Below are 20,628 nucleotides of genomic sequence, written 5' to 3' on the forward strand. Positions count from 1 at the left end.
TGGTCTGAATAAATATTTATCTCTAATCAAAAATAAAATATACTGTAAGTTCATGAAAGTTTATCCAGACCTTTCCACTACCCAACAGAATTTGATCATCTCAGCTGATCTTACAGCAGGTCCAACTTTCTTACATTTGACCCTCAGTGACCTCTTCTGACTATAATTTGAAACTTTAACGTTTTTTCCTGCTATACAAATATGAGTCACAGGGATCTATGACAGGGTATACTTAGATGACTGACTGTCCTGGTTTTAGAGTAGCTTCATTTTTCTAGAGTATTGTTCCAGTTTAAGATCCAAGAAAATTTATAGCAAGTTTAAAGTCAACTTAAAACATTGAAAGAAATGCCACATCATACAATATGTTATAGAATACTCATGTTTAAAGATCATTTTTACGTCCATGAGACTGAAGAAAATGGAAAAGCCAGCAGGCTGGCAACCCTTTTTTTTTTTTTTTTTTAAGTAAAAAAATAAACAAATTTGAAAATAATATACCTATGTTTCATCCATGCTACAAAGGGAGGAACTGAATTGAAAAGAAATTAGATATTTTCTTAAGATAATCTGAAGACTTCAGTACTGTGAACCTCTAGGACTGTGAAGCTTTTCCTAGCACCTGGAGTCCAAAACTTCACTTCCAGCTCACACAACGAAGGAGATTTGTGTGGTTATTATTTGCCCTGATTTTCACTGCTGGGAAATGGGCAGAAAGAAAGAGAAAGATCAGATCTGCCTTTCAGCAGTACCAGATTTTCTTGGTTTGGATACTTGGAGGAACAAAGGACAGAGAAGACTCACCAGAGAATTAGAACTCAGAACAGGTGATGTCCCAGTTCCACAGTCAGAAATCAGTAAGACCCATTCAGTGATACGGAAGCAGCAGCCAAACAACAGCTGAAACAACTAACAGCCCCTGAAGATCCATGGAAGCCCAGTTCGCACATTGTATACAGATACTACAAAAGGTTCCAGAACAGGTTTTACTTACTCTTTCTGTAGTACATGAAATGTTTCAAAATCTTTCTTTCCTTCAAAATTTTCACTTGCTAGTGATGTTGGCTGTAAGAAACAGCAATACCATTTCTATTGCAACTTGCTGCAAAATCAAAACTGAGTTCTGTGCATGCAAATATCAAATATCAATCTTTAGGGTGAAAAGCTGCATCTTATGCTTAAACAACTGTAATTTACTTAGGAAAAAAGGTGATTACCACATAAAATATGAATCCAGGTTTCTCAATGTTTTTTTCTGGAGTAGTCAGTGGACTGGAAGGGCGTAATGGAGGGTTGTTGCTGTTGTTGTTGTTGTTATTATTATTATTAATTTACTGTAGGTTGTCATTGCAGAATAAAATAAAATTGTCATTTATGAGATCCTGATGTTATTTGTTGATGCTGGAAGTGTTAAATTCATAGAGATAAGTTATTGACAACATCCATGCAGCACAGACGACCAGTGGAACTGCATAAGGAAGATCATTACCAGCAGAATGAGGAAAATGATCCTTTCCCTCTCTTCAGCCTTGGTGAGAAACGTCTGAAGTACTGGGTTCAGTTCTGGGCTCCAGTGCAAGAGAAGTGTAGAAATACTGGAGCAAGTCTAGTAAAGGGCTACAAGAATTGCTAGAGTGAAACATTTGTCACCCCAAAGAGTACTGGGACTATTTATACTGGAGAAGAGAAGGCTCAGGGAGATCTTATCCAGCTGCATAAATGGTTAATGAGAGAGACTGAAGAACTATAGAATCATAGAATCACAGAATGGTTTGGGTTGTAAGGAACCTTAAAGATAATCTAATTTCCATACCCTGCCATCATCAGGGACGCCTTCCACCAGACCAGGTCACCCAAAGCCCCATCGAACATAGCCTTGAACACTTCCAGGGATGGGGCACCCACAGCTCCTCTGGGAAACCTGTTCCAGTGCCTCACCACCCTCTGAGTGAAGAGTTTCTTCCTTATATCTAATCTAAATCTCTCCTCTTTCAGTTTAAACCACTACTCCTTATCCTGTACATTTCCTGAGAAATAATTCCTCCCCATCTTTCTTGTAGGTTTCCATTAAGTAAAGACTCATCAGAGTCTTCTCTTCTCTGGATGAACAACCCAAACTCCCTCATCTCATCTTCATAGGAGAGGTGCTCCTGCTCTTTGATCATCTTCGTGGCCCTCCTCTGGACTTTTCCTAATAGGTCCATGTCCTTCTTGTGCTGGGGGCTCCAGAGCTGAATGCAGTACTCCAGATGGATTCTCACAAGAGCAGAGTAGATAGGGAAAACCACCTCCCTCAGCCTGCTGGCCACACTGCTTTTGATGCAGTACAGGATATGGTTGGCTTTCTGGGTTGCTGGCAAAGTGCTGGCTCATGTTGAGCTTCTTGTCAACCAACCACTTCAAGTCCTCTGGAAAGTTGCTCTCAATCCATTCTCTGCCCATCCTGTGTTTGTGCTTCGGGTTGCTCCCACCCAGATTAAGGACTTTGCACTTGGCCTTGTTGAACTTCACTAGGCTCGGACAGGCCCACCTCTCAAACCTGTCCATGTCCTTCCGATCTCTCACTGATCACACACGACTGTAACAGAAGTGAATGAAATCTAAAGCACTGTTACATTTGCTGCTAAATAATTACAAATGTTCAGAGAAAAATGATATCATGTTTGTCTCAAGTTTTGTATCCAAAGTAAGAGGAATGGAATCTTTCTGCGCTTCATTTTCCACTTTGTAAAATGAGAACAATGGTGTTTTGAGGGCATGCATGAGTATGGTTTAAAATGTATTATTAAATTCTAACCATATGATAATGAAGGGCACAGGAAATAAATAAATAAATAAATAAGATTGGAGTTTAGTTTTGGAACAATTTCTAAATTTCTGTGTGGATAAACAAACAAAAACAAACGTTAATCATTGATCAACACCACAAAAATAAAATATTTGCATTTAATTTTTTAAGTGAGTAGTACACTTGCATCTGTTCTGAATGTTCAGGGATGTGTCTGAAGAAATGTAGTCAATTAAGTAAGCAAATATATCATTTTAATGCAAACACAGAAGAATGCTAAAACAGTGAATTGAAGTTTCAAAGGCTTTCACAGTTCACATTAATTTTGGCATTTTGTGTCTATTAAGCACTTGATTCTACAAAGTCATTTCATGTTCACTGAACATTTTCCTAAAATCAATACAATCTGAAGCAGACCTACTTCACTATGGCACTTCTGTTGTTTTGTAACTATTTCTAAACGATTTGGAAAATGTGTCTTATTTCTTGCTTTGATATTAGCTTGAATTTTCTTCTTCTACACCTGTTATTTCTTTAGCTTGGGATGTGATTTATTTATTTATTTATTTTTCTTATTTGTTTGAATGTTCGTTTGTTTTTCCTGAAGCATATATCATGCGTATATCTCACAATAATTCTTGGCTAATCTTTGCATCTCCAGTAAATCAGAAATGAACATAAATAGGCTATCACATGAAAATAAGTATTTGTTTCCTCAAATTATTCAGATTTTATAAAATAGCTGCAAAGAAAAAGACTGATACTTTCTGAAACTGAAATATTCCTAGCTTTGGAAACCTAGTGTTTAAATCCACAAATCTATTTTTACCATTTCTAAAACATGTCTGTGTGGTTATCTGATCAGGATCTTATCTTCATTTAAACTGGATTTCTTTCTTTTTCCAAATAATAGTAGTAAGAAATTTTATTATTACTGGTCTTAGAATGCAAAGGATACAGATCACAAATTACAGGTATTTCTTTTTTAGATATAAATATACAAACACACATAAATCAATCATATACAAATGGTTAACAAAGTATATGACCCTAATTTTTCTACAAATGGTCAGCAAATTTTATAGCCCCAATTATTTTCCTTATTTGTTTATGTGGAAATCAACAGTATTTCAATGAAAGCTGGTGGTAGATGCAGCAAAGAAATCTGAGGACACAAGAGACTTGCTATACTAGGCAATATTAAAGTGTGGTATAAAAAATTATGCTATTTTATTTCATAACTGTGCTGTGACTTACAAACTTGTGGACTATCAGAGCTTTATCAGCTACTTATAAAAAGCATACAAAAGATTATTAATAAAGACAAGTCTTCCACTTGTCTAAGAAAAGTCTAAGGTAGGCTTAAATTGTGTATATAAGGTTTGAATTTCCACTTAATTTTTCTATTAATATTTTCTTTGGTCTCTTAAAAAACTCCAATCCCTATGCTCTGTTTAACTGAATGCACACGTACATATGAATGTTTTTGCATTTCTGAAAGCAACTGGAATGTTGTCAGCTTCATGGGATTTTTTTTTGTCCTGAATCAAAAAACAAACAAACAAACAAACAAACAAAAACCATTTGGATTAAAAAAGGGAGATATAGTTTAGGCAAAAGATATCATAAAATGCCATCACTAGTTGTTATTATTAATATATTGGAAAAGCCATAGAAATTTACAATGTAGGACAATATATAAGATGAAATTAGAAATTAATTCACACAGACAGTAAATCATGAAATACTACTCAGCGTATAATGGAACAGCTAAAGAGAAATAACTTCTGAGAAAAAATAGGAAATATTTGGGGGGGGGGGAATAAAACATATTTCTGTGATGTAACATTAAAGAATTTCAAACATCTGCATAACTACAAATGGATTTGTGTTGGTTTTAAGATGCAAACAAATATGACAAAACATCTTCAGTTTCTAATATATTGTGAACTGATTTATTTATTTTAATATATCTGTTCATATATCAAATATTTCAATAATGATACATGATTCTCTAATCACAGAGATTATAATCTAAGTAGCTATATATATATATATATATTGATATGTCAATTTAGTTATGTGAAGAAAAGCCTCAGATAAGACATGCCTTAAGGGATTCCTTTTTTCTTCAAAACATTTTCCCTTTCTTTGTTCTTTTAGAAAATCGAACGTCCACTTATGAATCATCACCTTGCAAAAAAAAAAAAAAAAAAAAAAAATCCCCCAAAACAAAACCGAAAAAACCTTTTTATCAATGTTACAGGTCTTCAGGATCATCAGTTAATTAAAACTTCATTCCTAACTCTACTTGCATTGAAAATCAAACTGAAAATATAACCAGGGTAAGCCATTGAAAAGATATCTTGCATTCCATAAAAAGAGGAGGATTTACTATCCATTTTATATATTTAGCATAAAGTTTGGTGCAAACAAAGTTAAGCTCTATACTAATAAAAGTAAACTGTCATTCTTTTCTCCTGTTCTGTACAAGAGACAGATTTTATACTGTATGATGACACTATACAGTTGATAATGATAATTAATACTGAAGATTAAGATCTTTTTCCTTCTATTTAAGTAGAATTATTTGGCTAAGTTTCTGAATAAAAATATAATTATTTCTATGTTGGAATTGACTAATTTTCTTTGAAGCTCACTCTTATTATTTCTCCCTAGAATGTACAGTTGTGTACAATTGTGTCATATCATCTAGCTGAAAAGAATCAATTCAGAGGGAATCACTATAGAAGATGACAGTTACACAAGAGAAAAAAACTGAGGCTTATTTTAAAAAGTTATCAAATCCAAACAGAAGACAATATAAGCTGCAAAAAGAGTGGAGCTGTGTTCATAAGCTTGCCTCGGGCAAACCATATGTTCAGTTCACATTTACTCCTTATTTGGCACAGAAAGAAACTATAAAAGCTAGAAAAAAAATAAAATATTTGATTGTATTTTATGCCTATGGGAAAACTATACCTAAAGTAATATGATCTCTACTATTTGTGATGTGAAGAATGAACTCTGGAAAGCATCAAGTCCATTCAAACATCCTGAAATGACATTTTATAATGCACTAGTTTGAAGATACAACACAATCAAAAATACAGAACCCTTGTGGTACAAGTAAGACTTAGCTACTTATTTTTTTTTTTCTTTAGTTATTATTATTTATCTGGCTTTAATATGCTTCAGATGCTACTGGGCAGGGGGCAAAACAATTTGTTATTAACAATGTGTCTTCAGAAGTGCTCTCACTGCTTTATTGTATTGATTGAAATAAAGAGGAGACACAGAAAAAAGGAACATCAAAAAAAAAAATCTTATTTTAAGAATCTACTCAAAAGTAAGTCACAAAATAACAAACGTGTGATTTGAAATATGTAATGAATAGACAGAACTATCTATGGAGTCAACCTTGTTCTGATTTTCCCTACCATGTTTGCAGTGCAGGCAGACAGAGAAGATGCTCAAGTGCACAGTTTGTATTTAACCTCTTATTCTGTCCATTTTGCCAGTGAGACAACTGGTTATAACAAGCAGCACGTGGAATGGAAAGGGGATATGGCAGGTGAAGATAACATTTTTAGATGTAGTTGTTGAATTAAAGCATGCCCTGTGACAGAAGACTTTGAAACAATGAAACACAACAAAAAGCATATTACAAATACAAGAACTCCTAGAGATTATCTAATAACCTTGTATGCAAGTCAGACTGTACCTGGCCAGTTCAGAGTATATGCACAGAGTTCACTGGCAGGAGCAATGATGACAGAAGAGTATATGACAACCAAGTCTGAATGGTAGATAGGGCAGCCAAATGGAGTTCTGGTGAGATACCTGTGTCTATAGTGAGATCCCTTCAACAGCTGGTGGGTCTGGCTATATTTATGGGCCTGTTTGATTTACAGGATGACTATAGGATGGTAATAGGATTTATAGGATGGATGAGAATCAGTAGAAATGGGAAACATTTGAAGAACATTTCTGAGATTAAATGCTTCTTCCTGTATTTGAACAAGGTCTATCTCTAATGTTAGTAAATGAACTGTCTCCTTGCTTCACCAGAAGTATGAACTGATGCCACATGTTTGGTTGCACAGACATGCAAGAGAGGGCTAATTCTCCAAAGGCTGAGGTGTCTGAACTGTCAGAGCAGAGTAGTATGTAGGGGTCTGAGGGCTGGATACTGGAGGGGCTAGAGGTACTAGCCAGCCACTGGCAAGATCCATGTTTATGCATGTGGGTGAGATGTGCTAATAGGCTTTGACCAGAGAGCAAGTAAGAGCAGTGTCAGATCATTTCTCTTGTTCAAATTTACATTAGTGATTATTTATTTATTTATTTATTTATTTTGTGTAGATGTCTGTAAAAGCACTGCTCTTTGCTAATCAACAGGCAGTTGACTGTGTCTGTGGGAATTGTGTGTTTTTGTGTATGCATATGTGTGATAGCACAACAGGAAGAACACTTTCCTCTGATCATGCGGTTTGTTGCATTCAGTCAGACCTTAAGGATTTACACAAACATTGCCATCTGCATAACTAGGCAAATGAGTCTGTCCTGGTTTTGGCTAGGACAGAGTTAATTTTCCTCATAGCAACTGGCATGATGCTGTGTTTTGGTTTTAGGGTGAGAACAGAGTGAATGGTTGTGCAGTGCTCAGCTGCCTGCTGGGTTAAATCACAACAGAGTCAGAAGCTAAATTCAACAGCAGAAACTACTGCAATCCACAGAGACAAGCAGGGCATTTAGGTAGTATGTCAGTGTCTGGAAAGTATTTTAATAGGCCAAAGAGCTATAAATTGAAGACAAAAATGTTATTGGAATTAGTAATGTATTTCCAGCAACACATACAGACCCTTACAGCTCCAACAGTAGCACTGCAAATTAAATATTATGACAAAGCACTTTCATGGGATTAATAGACAATGCAGTAAATAAAAATAGTACCATTTTCATTGGGCATTCATTTTTCATTTATACTAGTCAAATATAGAAGTATATTATGTAGAAATACAATCTGGAAAAACAATTTTCCTGTGAAAACAGTGTGTTCAGGTGCTATTGTAGCTTTTATATATTCCGTGTTTTAATAGGATCCTGTGTCAAGATTTTCTACAATTATTCTTTGGGTTTTCAAGTGTGGAAGTTATTTTAGTCTGGGCTCACTAGTGGTAAATCCTAAGCCAAACATATTAAATATTTTGCTTTTGTTCCTGAGGAAGGTAATGTTAGTCTCATTTACTAGATGAATTTGGAAACTAAGTGTATTACTAACAGTTGTTCCTGTCAAGCATGATTAATTCTCTCAAACAAATAACTAGCTATTTCCATTTCTGTAGAGATGTCACATACAGAATGCACTCAGTTCATTTTAATTCAGTATTCTCAGCTCATTCTATTTAGTATTCTCTATATTTCAAGTATCTCAAATGAAGAAAATAGATTATTTTAGCAGAGAAAACCCATCTGTGGTAAAATAAGTTTGAGAGTACCTTGGCATTCCAATATTACTTCTATATAGCACAGAAGAGCTGCCAGTACTGGTGGCACCTAGATTTATTTATTTTATTTTTATTTTATTTTATTTTACTTTATACAGATCAAGATGAAGTATATATGTTCAATATCAAATAAATACATGCAAATTTTTATTATTTCTTGTAAAAGATATTTTGATGTTAGAATGCCATAAAAACATAATAGATTTAAACCAAAGAACATTATTAGGAATTATTATGAAATAGTATGTCAGAAAATTTAAATTAAAAAAAAAATATCTTTACTAAAATCAGATATTCCAAAACTGTGCTGCTGAATCTAATCACTTAATTAGACAATTCCTGTCAGTACTCTGTAAATACACTTTATTTTTTACTAACATCAACTACTTGATATCAAGACTCTTACACAGAAAATATTTTTGCTTTGTAGATTGAATGCTTGCTTGTTTTAGCAGTGTCCTTTAATGAAAAAAGTAATTGCTGTTTTGGAGTGACAAGTGTCATCATATCAGGCTTGCTCAGCAAATAAAGCAAAATATTGCATTTCAGTTTCATTCAGATATATTTCATTTGTTCTTTGAGAAGAGACATTTCAACCCTGAAACAATTTGAGGATTTTGGATACATATCTTTTTACACCTTAAAATACAAGTACTTGGCTGCAGTTCAGATGCCAGCTATTTCACAGTATTTTTTAATGACATAAGTTTAGATACTGAATTTCCAAAGCAATACAAAGGGAATTAATGGTAGCATTACTAGAGTTAAAAACAAGTCAGGGGGTTAATCCCTGATTTTTCCTGTAAAAATAAATAAATAAATAAATAAATGCAATTGCAATTACAATTTACAATTCTCAGTAAGGAACAGGATGTTGAGGTAAGAAAATTTAACCTTGAAAGAAAATAGATCAGTCCTGCCTTTTGCATGTTTCTGTGTGTGTGTTTGTTATTTCAGCAGTATATCTAGAATATATCTATTCATTTTTTCACTAAAAAAAAAAAAAAAAAGAAAGAAAGAAAAAAAGACTTTAGAATTCAAAATTAAAGGCCAATTTTTCTTCTGCTGCTGGAAGAAAAAAAATGCCCCATGAACAATTCAGTGAAAAACATTCAGAAATTGAAACACTTTTGTATTTGTCTTCCTTTTGGCAACATACTTTCCACCATTCTAAGCAGGTGGGTTTCAGTTTGACTTGGATTTAATACTTCAGTTCCTCAAAGACAGATAATATATTTGTTTTGTAGATGTTTCTAGACTGTTCATGGAAGCTGTGATGGACTATTTAAGAAAGCCCTGAAAACATCATTGCAAACTGAAGCAATATTGGTAAGTTCAGTGTCATGGGCAGATCAAAGGTAAAGCCATCTGAGAATAACATACATACTGTTCTCAGGTGATGAGTAAAGAGGTTATGAATAAGTTATAAATGGAAAGAATTGAGTTAAAGAAAGAGATCTGAAAGTAATAGTCTCAGTGAGTTGACAATCACATCTATGCTTAGTTGGAACCAGCTTATTTCAGTTTCTACATGGTTGTTCTCAAAATGAAAAATATTTAAATTATATACTTCCTATACAAAGGGTTAAATGCTTTCCTGGAACTTAGTGGACCCCTGCTGTCTCTGTTGTTTAAAATCAGTTAATTTTTTCATTGCTGCAGTCTGCACTTATATTAGCTGATGATGAATCCATTGTATTTTGTACAACTTGTTTGTAATCCTATCGATTCTGAAATTGTTTTTTTTTTTTTTCTTTTTCTTTTTCTTTTTCTTTTTTTTTGTCTCTTCTATTCATGACAAAAAATAAATATGCACATTTAATTTGTAAAGCCATTGCAGTCTAAGATTTCACATCAGTGATTCTAAACTGCTGAATGAGCAACATTTCAAAATGGCCTGGTCTAAGTGTGCTTGATGCAGACAAAAAAATACTCAGTTCACATAAATTAAATCAGGATCAAATCCATTTGGTTTGTTTGTTTGTTTGTAGGATCAGTGTCACTAATGTAACAGATAAACTGCAATAACAGACACTTAAAAATGTCAACACTCACACAAAAGTCTTTTTAATACTTTTCTATAACTAGTCTCCAAACTTAAAATATCTCCCCACACACAGATATTCTTCATGCCCAACCTGAAGAATTACCTGTCACCAGCCCACTGCTCCCCTGGGAGCTGGAGTTCCCCTCCATGTACACCCCACTTGTAGGAGATGTAGTTGCTCTGGCTCTGAGCACACACCTTCTACTCCCAAACCCCTGGTGATCCACATGCTGCTGAGAAATCACCTGATGGGCTCATGCTCACACATCTAAGGCATGGTCCCTGCATTGTCATCCTGCATATTGCAGCCCACAATACCAACCCACTCCCAAAAATGCAGTTGCTCATGGCATCCCAGGAAGACTGTTTTGTCTTGCCTTGGCAGGGCTTGGGATTTTACAGGGTGCTTTCAGGAAATGTCGAACCAGATGTGACTGACACTGCTTCCTCCACAAGGTCTCTTCACTCTTAGAATCATAGAATCACAGAATCACAGAACAGTTGAAGTTGGATAGGACCTCTGAAAATCATCTAGGGCAACCTCCTTGCCAAGCAGGTTCACCCAGCGCAAGTTGCACAGGATGGCATCCAAGTGGGTTTTGAACATCTCCAAAGAAGGCAACTTCACAACCTCTCTGGGCAACCTGTTCCAGTGCTCTGTCACCCTCACAGTAAAGAAATGTTTCCTTACATTCAGCTGGAAATTCCTGTGTTTCAGTTTGTGCCCATTACCTCTTTTCCTGTCGCTGGGCACCACTGAAGAGTCCAGCCCCATCCTCTTGACACCCTCCCTTCAGATATGTGTACACATTGATAAGATCCTCTCTCATTCTTCTCTTCTACAAGCTAAACAGGCCCAGCTCTTTCAGCCGCTCCTTGTATGAGAGCTGCTCCAGTCACTTAATCATCTTCGTAGCCCTATGCTGAACATGTTCCAGGAGCTCTATGTCCCTCTTGTACTGGGGAGTCCAGAACTTGACACAACACTCCAGGTTAGGTCTCACCAGGGCTGAGTTGAGGGGGAGAATCACCTCCCTTGACCTGCTGGCAACACTAGTCTTAATGCAGCCCAGAATACCATTGTCCTTGTCCACAAGGGCACATTGCTGGTTCATGGTCAGTCTGCCATCCACCAGGACTCCCAGGTTCTTCTCCGCAGGGCTGCTTTCCTGCAGGTCAGCTCCCAGCCTGTACTGGTGTATGGGGTTATTCTGCACTAGATGCAAGACCCTACATTTACCTTTGTTGGTAAACGAGGCTCCTTGCCACCCAATGCTCCAGCCTGTCCAGGTCCCTCTGAATGGCAGCACAGCCTTCTGGTGTATCAGTCACTCCTCCCTGTTTTATGTCACCTGCAAACTTGCTGAGGGTGCACTCTATTCCATCATCCAGGTCATTGATGAATAAGTTGATGAATAACATCACTGGACCCAGTATAGACCCCTGGAGGAAACTGCTAGCTACAAGCCTCCAACTAGGCTGATCACAGCCCTCTGAGCTCTGCCATCCAGCCAGTTCTCAATCCACCTTACTGACCACTCACCCATTCCACACTTCCTGAGCTTGCCTATGAGGATGTTATGGGAGACAGTGTTGAAAACCTTGCTGAAGTCAAGGTAGATGACATCTACTGCTCTCCCCTCATCCACCCAGCTAGTCATTCCACCACAGAAAGCTATCAGGTTGGTCAAGCACAATTTCCCCTTGGTGAACCCATGCTGATTACTCCTGATCACCTGCTTCTCTTTCATGTTCTTGGAGATGACCTCCAAGATGACTGATTTCATCACCTTTCCAGAGATGGAGAGACTGACTGGCCTTCTTGCCCTTTCTGAAGACTGGAGTGGCCTGGGCTTTCTTCCAGTCCTCAGGCACCTCTCCTGTTCTCCATGACCCTTCAAAGATGATGGAGAGTGAGCTAGCAATAATATCTGCCAGCTCCCTCAGCACTTGTGGAGGCATCCCATCTGGGCCCATGGATTTGTGGGTGTCAAGTTTGGCTAAGAGATCTCTGCTCTGATCCGCTCTGACCAATGGAAAGTCCTCCTTTCCTCAGGCTTCCTCTCTTGTTTCTAGGTTCAGAGGTTTCTCAGGGCTGGTCTTAGCAGCAAAGACTGAAGAAAAGAAAGCATTCAGTACTTCTGCCTTCTTTGTACCCTTTGTCACCAGGGCATCCACTTCATTAAGCAGTGGGCCCACATTTTCCTTAGTCTTCCTTCTGCTATTGATATATTTGAAAAAGCCCTTATCCTTGACACATCTTGCCAGATTTAACTCCAAATGGGCCTTGACCTTCCTTGTCACATCCCTGCAGCCTCTGACAATGTCCCTATATTCTTTCCAAGTGGTCTGTTCCCTTTTCCACTTTTCTTTTCTAGATGCCTCCTTCTTTCTTTGAAAAGTCTCCCTGTAATTCCCTGATTATTTCTTAATCCTGCGGATGGGTCACCTTCCTCTTTTACATGATCAGTTTTGGTCTGACTCCTTCTAGACAGTTTAGGATGCTCCATTCACACAGTTTTTTATTATTATTATTTTACTTTTTTTTTCTCTCTTTTTTTTCCTTCCCATTTCTACTTTAAGAACTGCTTTTATGAAGTTTTGCCAGCTGTGGGTCTTATGAGCAGCCTAGAGATGCTGTCCAATACTACAGTAATACCAATGAGAATCTATTAAAGTTTTATTATTCATCTTTGTTCAACAGTCATTTAACATTTTGGAAACTGTCTTCATAAGATCATTAGACCATGTGTAGGCATGATTTAAATAATATTCTGAGAAACGATAGTTTAATATTTCTCAGAAGATTTTTTTTTGAAAATATTTACTTCATAATACAATCAAACTGTGATTTCTATGTTCTCCTTTTAGCTGTAGGTTCAACTGGTATATAAAAGACAGTTTTAGTAAAGAGTAACATCTCTAGTAGTCAAGATTCATAAAGATCCTTATTTATATCTGAAAAAAATATCAAGAAATTTTATATTTATACATTTCTACAAGCAGAAATAAACCTGTACTAAATTCTGACCACAGGTGAAATGTTCCTTCAATTTATCTCCACATGTAATTCCCACATGTAATTACCCAACAGGTAATTCTGATTTTGGCTATGCTTTTTCACCATAAAACTATTCTCTCTCTTTTTTTCCCCCTCTTTTGTTCTTCCTCAGCATAAAATAAATAAATAAATGAATACATAAATAAATGGTAACAGCTATAATGAGCCATGTTTGCTTCATGGAATACAGAATGGAAAACAAACAAACAAATTGCTGTGTTTTAACTACAGTAGGTGGTTCATCCTCACACATCTGAGTACCCTTGCTTCACCCCAGGAAGATGGGGAAGAGAATCAAAGAAAACTCATAGGCTGAAATACAAACAGTTCACTATGTAAAATAGAAGGTGCACACACTGGCAAAGAAAAGCATGGAAATTATTCATTGCTCCCCATTGGCAGGCTGACGGTTAGCTATTTCCAGGAAAGCAGGGTAACAAAAGCAGGAGCAGGTGACCTGTGCTTTCCTGGAAAGCACAGGTAATGGTTTCTTGGGAAGGCAAATGCCATGACCCTGATCATTTGCCCTACTCCTTCTTCTTTCCCTCATTTTTTATCCCCCATTCTTTATATGAAATGGAATATCCATGGAATATCCCTTTGGCCAGTTTGGTTCAGCTGTCCTGGTTCTGTACCGACAGCTTCTTGTGCATCACCAGCCTCCTCTCTGGCAGAGCAGCACAAGAAGCTAAAAAATCCTTGACTTACTGTAAGCACTGCTCTGCAACAACTAAAAATGGTGGTGTGCTATCCCCACTATTTTCATCACAAATCCAAAGCATAGCACAGTATGAAGAAAAATTAACTATCCCAGCCACAAACATATAACCAAACAAAAGATGTTAAAGTGCCATGAAAGAAATAAATATTACAATTTATTGGAGGATTTTATGCGTAGACACAGTTGCATAAAAGTAATTTACAATACTGAATGCATAAACTCTGTAAGAATTTATCTCCCATCCATTTAAATACCCGAATGTTGTTTTGACAACTCTTAGATTTACTTTTGTCTCGAAACCAACTCAGCTTCTAAAACTGTTAGCCATTTCACTAGGGCTTGGTTTAGGTCATTACTTCAGCTTGCAGCTATTCCCTTTCACTTCTTCATAACTCTCAGTTGAATCAGAAGTCCTTTGTCTCTTCTAGAACTCTCTTACCTTGATCTGCTGGTGTGAAGGAAATCTTAAAAAGATATTTTATGGAACTCCAAGAGGTTTCCGTTCTTTTACAAGAGTAATTCTGAAGTGTATATTCAAAGCATTCAGTGTGTGACAGTGTTGGATACTAGGTCTTCCCAGCGCTTCTCTCAGTGCTGGGAAGGGATATGTACGTATTTTACTGTAGTGTTTGACAGTATAAAATTAACTCCTTCATAAACCTCTGAGCCACCAACCTAAAATAAGAGGGGAAGTGTTTTGATTTCTTGTCTTACAAACCTATTCCAAGAGAGAAGTGAGAAACAAAGGAAAGAAACCAAAAATGCCTTCTGGCCATCCTCTCTCTTCCACCTGCTCCCCTCAATAGTGTGATGGTTTTACTCGGGTGAGCTCCACCACAACCGCTCTCTCACTCCCCCTCCTCAAAGAGGAACAGGGAGAAACTATGATGAAAGGGTTTAGATAAGGATGAGGAGATCACGCAGTAATTATTGTGACGGGCAAAACAGACTGAGCATAGGGAGATAGTAAGATTTATTGCCTATTACTAACAAGAGAAAGGAAAGGAAAGAAACTAAAAGTACCTTGCCCCCTCATCCACCTCCTCCCCCCGAGCGGGGCAGGGGAATGGGGGAATAGGGATTTTGGTCAGTCTATAGTGTTTCTCTGCTGCTCCTTCTCAGTCACTCTCATCCCCTGTGCTGTGGGGTCCCTCCCATGGGATGCAGTCCTTGCTGAACTGATCCGGCGTGGGCTTCCCACAGGCAACAGCTCTTCAAGAACTGCTCCAGCAACGGGCCCGTACCATGGGGTCCATCCCTCAGGAGCACACTGCTCCAACCTGAGTCCCCCACGAGCAGCAGCTCCTGCCAGGTCACCTGCTCCTGCGTGGTCTCCTCTCCACGACCTGCAGGTCTGGCCCAGAATCTGCTTCAGCAGGGGTTTTCCACAGGTCGCAGCTTCCGTCGGTGCAGGTCCACCTGCTCCACCGTGGTCTCCTCCACAGGCTGCAGCGTGGAACCCTGCTCCATCGTGGTACTCCATGGGCTGCAGGGGGACAGCCTGCTTCACCATGGGCCTCACCACAGGCCGCAGGGACTTGTAATCCGGCACCTGGAGCACCTCTCCCCCTCCTTCTTCACTGACCTTGGTGCCTGCAAGGCTGTTCCTCACTCCTCTCACTCTCCCAGCTGCTGTGTGGCACAGCGTTTTTTTCCCTGTCTTAAATATGCTCTCACAGAGGCGCAAAATAACATCCCTTATTGGCTCAGCTCTTGTCAGCACTGGGGCCTTTACCTAACATGGAGCAACTTCTAGATCCTTCTCACAGAAGCCACCCCTATGGCCCCCTGCTACCAAAACCTTGCCACGTAAACCCACTACAAAGCGGCAAAGAGGAATGGGGGAATGGGGGTTGCATTCAGTCTGTAGCACTTCATCGCCACCACTCCTTCTCGGTCACCCTCTGCCCCTGCTCCAACATGGGGTCCCTCCCACAGGATGCCATCCTTCCTGAACTGATCCTGTGTGGGCTTCCCACAGGCAGCAGCTCTTCAAGAACAGGTCCAAATATGGGTCCATACCACAGGGCAGCAGCTCCTGCCAGGTGACCTGCTCCTGCATGGGCTCCTCTCCATGGGCTACAGATCTGGCCTGGAATCCGCTCTGGGGGGGAGGGGAGGTCCGCCAGAGGCTGCAGCCTCTGTCAGTGCAGGTCCACCTGCTCCACTGAGGTCTCCTCCAAGGGCTGCAGTATGGAACCCTACCCCACTGTGGTACTCCATGGGCTTCAGGGGGACAGCCTGCTTCACCATGGTCCTCACCACAGGCCACAGGGGAACTTCTGCTCTGATGCCTCTCCCCCCCCTCCTTCACTGACCTTGGCATCTGCAAGGCTGTTTGTCACTCCTCTCTCTCCCAGCTGCTGTTGCACAACATTTTATTTTTATTTTTTCCTTTCTTAAATCTGCTCTCACAGAGGTGCAAATAACATTGCTTATTGTCGTGGCTCTGGTCAGCAGCAGGGCCCTTATTTAACATGGGTCAGCTTCTGGATTCTTCTCACAGAAGCTACTCCTATGGCCCCCGTGCTACCAAAACCTTGCCACGTAAACCCACTATAGCAGTAAATCTTTTTCCTATCACACTGAGTTTCACATGATTTCTATTACAGATTGTAACATTCATACCATCAAATTTTAATAATCTATTTGTAGTATTCTGAAGTCACCTTTTGTTGGTAATTATCTTTTACTATATTAGCTACACAGGGAATTAAGAGCTAATTTCAAAATCTCAGTCACATCTCAGTTGCATGTTTGAAGTAGCCAAGAGCAGACAGTGTGAATAACTCCCTCAGTTACCTGTTTCTGCTGCCATTCAAGATATGATCTATCACAATATGACATTTGCCACTCTCCTTTGTGCAACTTTAAGAACAACTAAGTGCTCAGACACTGAGGAATTATTAACCTTCTCTTTCAAGCTGGTGCTTTCAGGAAGACTTTTTAAAGTCTGGTGTCTCTGAGATAATACTAAATTATGATATTTTACTAGTACCATGGTGAAGATAATGTATACAGATAACTAATATAATGTAGTTATGGATTGTGTTCTTAAATGACTAATCCAAAATAGATGATGATTTATTTTTTTTTAATTGAAGAAAAATACCCTTTCTTCCATACTTTCTTCCATGTATCTGACATTGAACAAACTTTTGCATATTGCCACACATATCATCCTTGCATATTAACTGGACTATAGTCATAGAACCATAGAATATCCCGAGTTGGAAGGGACCCATAAGGATCATGGAGTCCAACTCCTGGCCACACAGGTCTACCCAAAAAAACAGACCATATGACTAAGAGCACGGTCCAAACACTTCTTAAACTCCAACAGGCTTGGTGCAGTGACTACATCCTGTTCCAGTGAGCAACAAGCCTCTCGGTTAAGAACCTCTTCCTGATATCCAGCCTGCAACTCCCCTGCCTCCAACTTGACACCATTGCCTCAGGTCCTATTGCTGGTCACTAAAGAGAGTAAATCAGTGTCTGCCCCTGCCCCTCCACTCCTTCTCCTGAGGAAGCTGTAGACCACGATGTCTCCCCTCAGCCTGCTCTTTTCCAGGCAGAAGAGGCCTGGTGACCTCAGCTGCTCCTCATACATCTTCCCCTCTAGTCCCTTCACCATCTTCATAGCCCTTCTCTGGACACTCCAATAGTTTCACATCCTTTCTTGTACTGTGGTAACCAGAACACAGTACTCGAGGTGAGGCTGCACCAGCGCAGAGTAGAGCGGGACAATCACTTCCCTCAGCTGACTAGTGATGCTGTGCTTGATGCACACCAGGATACGGTTGACCCTCCTGGCTGCCAGGGCACACTGCTGGCTCATATTCAGCTTGCTATCAACCACAATCCCCAGATCCCTCTCTGTGGGGCTGATCTGCTGTGCCCAGTCTGTACGTATAGCCAGGGTTGCCCCTTCCCAGGTGCAGGACCTGGCACTTGCTCTTGTTAAACTTCATGTGATTGGTGATTGCCCAGCTCTCCAATCTGTCCAGATATCTCAGCATGGCCTGTCCACCCTCAACAGTCAACAGCTCCTCCAAGTTTAGTGTCTTCAGCAAATTTGCTCAAAACACCTTCTAGTCCTACATCGAAATCATTTATAAAAACGTTGGAGACGGCTGGCCCTAAAATGGAGCCTTGGGGGACCCCACTAGTGACTGTCCACCATCTCGATGTGGACCAATTTACCACAACCTTCTTAGCCCTACCCACCAGACAATTGTTCACCCATCATGTGATGTTTTTGTTTAGCTGTATGCTGGACATTTTGTCCAGTAGGAACATCCTTGCATATTAACTGGACTATAGTCATCAACATCTCCCAAACAAGCAAACAAACAAGCCAACATAAACCTCATATAAACCTCTTTTTTTAGGCACAAATCTGCTATGTTAAAACATTAATCAGAGATGGGAAACATTTCTGGAAATATAATTTGGTCTACATATTTGAATACATTGTCACTATACCTGAGGGTGGTCAGGCAATGGAATAAGCTTCCCAGGGAAGTGGTCTCAGCATCAAGCTTGCTGGAGTTCAAGAAGACACTCTTAGAAATATGGTTAGATTTTTGGCTTGTCATGTCACTTGGAGGCATGATCCTTGTGTGTCCCTTCCAACTCAGGATATCATATATGACTTTAAGGAAAAGGGGAAAAGGAAAGGGGAAGGGGAAGGAAAAAAAAAAAAAAGAGAGAGAGAGAGAGATAAAGAAAAGAAAAAGAAAGAGAAAAAGAAGAAAAAGAAACCTTAATGTGATTTTTGGAATGGAGTAATAAACACTTTCCTTGACAGTTCCTGGGCTGAGCTCAGGAGCTATTACGGGTCAGGATATTCCTCCATATTCAGTTTAGATGTTGCCAAATTGTTTCTGAGGTGAAGACAATTTAATAGTATAGATATCAGAAGTTGATGTCAGTGCAATAATACAGTTCTGGGCATGTTTCAGTTATTGACAGCTGAAGTACTAATTTTTGGTAGACTTGATCACCCTCTGGAGATCTTCAAACTTATCTCTCTTTCTCATAACCTCACTATAGATGTATGCATATGTATATAAGGAATATTGCTGAAAGATACCTTGAAAACCAAGTAAGGAGTTGCATAGTAATCAACAGCTTGTAAGTAGAAAAAAAAAGAGGGAGTAGTATGCTGGAAAGTCAAAGCTGCAGAAGTCAGAAATCGTAGAAAGGTTAGTAGTGATCTCCTATAGTTATAGACTTTAACTTAGAACTAGCCTGTACCTATAAAATAAACATACTCATCAGAAATGGATAATCTACATCTGGAAAAGCCAGTGGAGCTTGAAGTTTGTGTTACTGTCATGCAGTGGCTATTCAGAGTGAATTAGGAACACTCTTGAAATCATTGCAAAATCTGTGTACACCTCTTCGTTGTATTATGTGTGTGGTTTATGTGGCAAGGGTTTGGTAGCAGGAAGCTTCAGGGGTGGCCTTGGTGAGAAGTGTCCAGAAGCTGCCCCATGTTAGATAAGAGCCAATCTTAGTATTTTTCCACTGGTCAGAGCTAAGACAGTGAGCGATGTTGGTTGTGCACCTGTGAAAGCATATTAAAGAAAGGGAAAAAACCTGCTGTGCAACAGCAGCTGGGAGAGAGGAGTAAGATCCAGCCCTACAGACCCCAAGGTCAGTGCAGAAGGAGGGCAGGAGGTGCTCCAGGTGCTGGGGCAGAAGTTCCCCTGTGGCCTGTGGAGAGGCCCCTGGTGGAGCAGTTTGTCTCCTTACAGCCCATGGTTTCCACATGGAGCAGATCTCCACGCTGCAGCCCTTGGAGGAGCCCCCAGTGGAGCAGGTGGATGTGGCCTGGAGGAACTGACCACAGCCCCCACTCCCTGTTCCTCTGTGCCATTGGGGGAAAATGTAGAAGAGGGTGAAGCATAACATAAATATATATAGAGAGAAGTAAACAGGAGGGCTAATTCTTCCATTAAATTCCACAAAGGACACCTGGACTTGCTTCCCTCAGTCTCTGATAATCATCATTTCTGTAAGCAAGGAAAGAGGAAGTTGAGAGAAGCAATTTTCTGTAACTTTGCAGCATTCTTTGCATTATTAAGAACTCTGTCAAAGACACAATAATATCCAAACTGGTTCACATAGATCCAATTTTTGTATAGCGGTTAATGTGTGTTTAATTTATGTTAATCTAAAGAAAAGCACAAAGATAAAATTAATAAATTTTAATAAAAATAAGTTATTACTGAAAGGTAAGTATATGCTTCATATATGGACATAGCTTATAACCAGTACAGTTATTCATTTCTTTCATATTTTATTTTATTTTATTTTATTAAATAACACATGACAAATAATAAAATGGTCTTTTTTTTTTTTTTTTTTTTTTTTTTTTTTTGGTCTTTTCTTGATCTCATTTATTCCCACTCATCGGAGAATATATATATATATTCATTTTTAAAAAATACTGATGCTTAAAAAAATGCTGAAAAATAACATCAAGTTTATTGC

This window comes from Oxyura jamaicensis, chromosome 1 (assembly GCF_011077185.1).
Source record: "Oxyura jamaicensis isolate SHBP4307 breed ruddy duck chromosome 1, BPBGC_Ojam_1.0, whole genome shotgun sequence".
In the NCBI taxonomy this organism is placed as follows: domain Eukaryota; kingdom Metazoa; phylum Chordata; class Aves; order Anseriformes; family Anatidae; genus Oxyura; species Oxyura jamaicensis.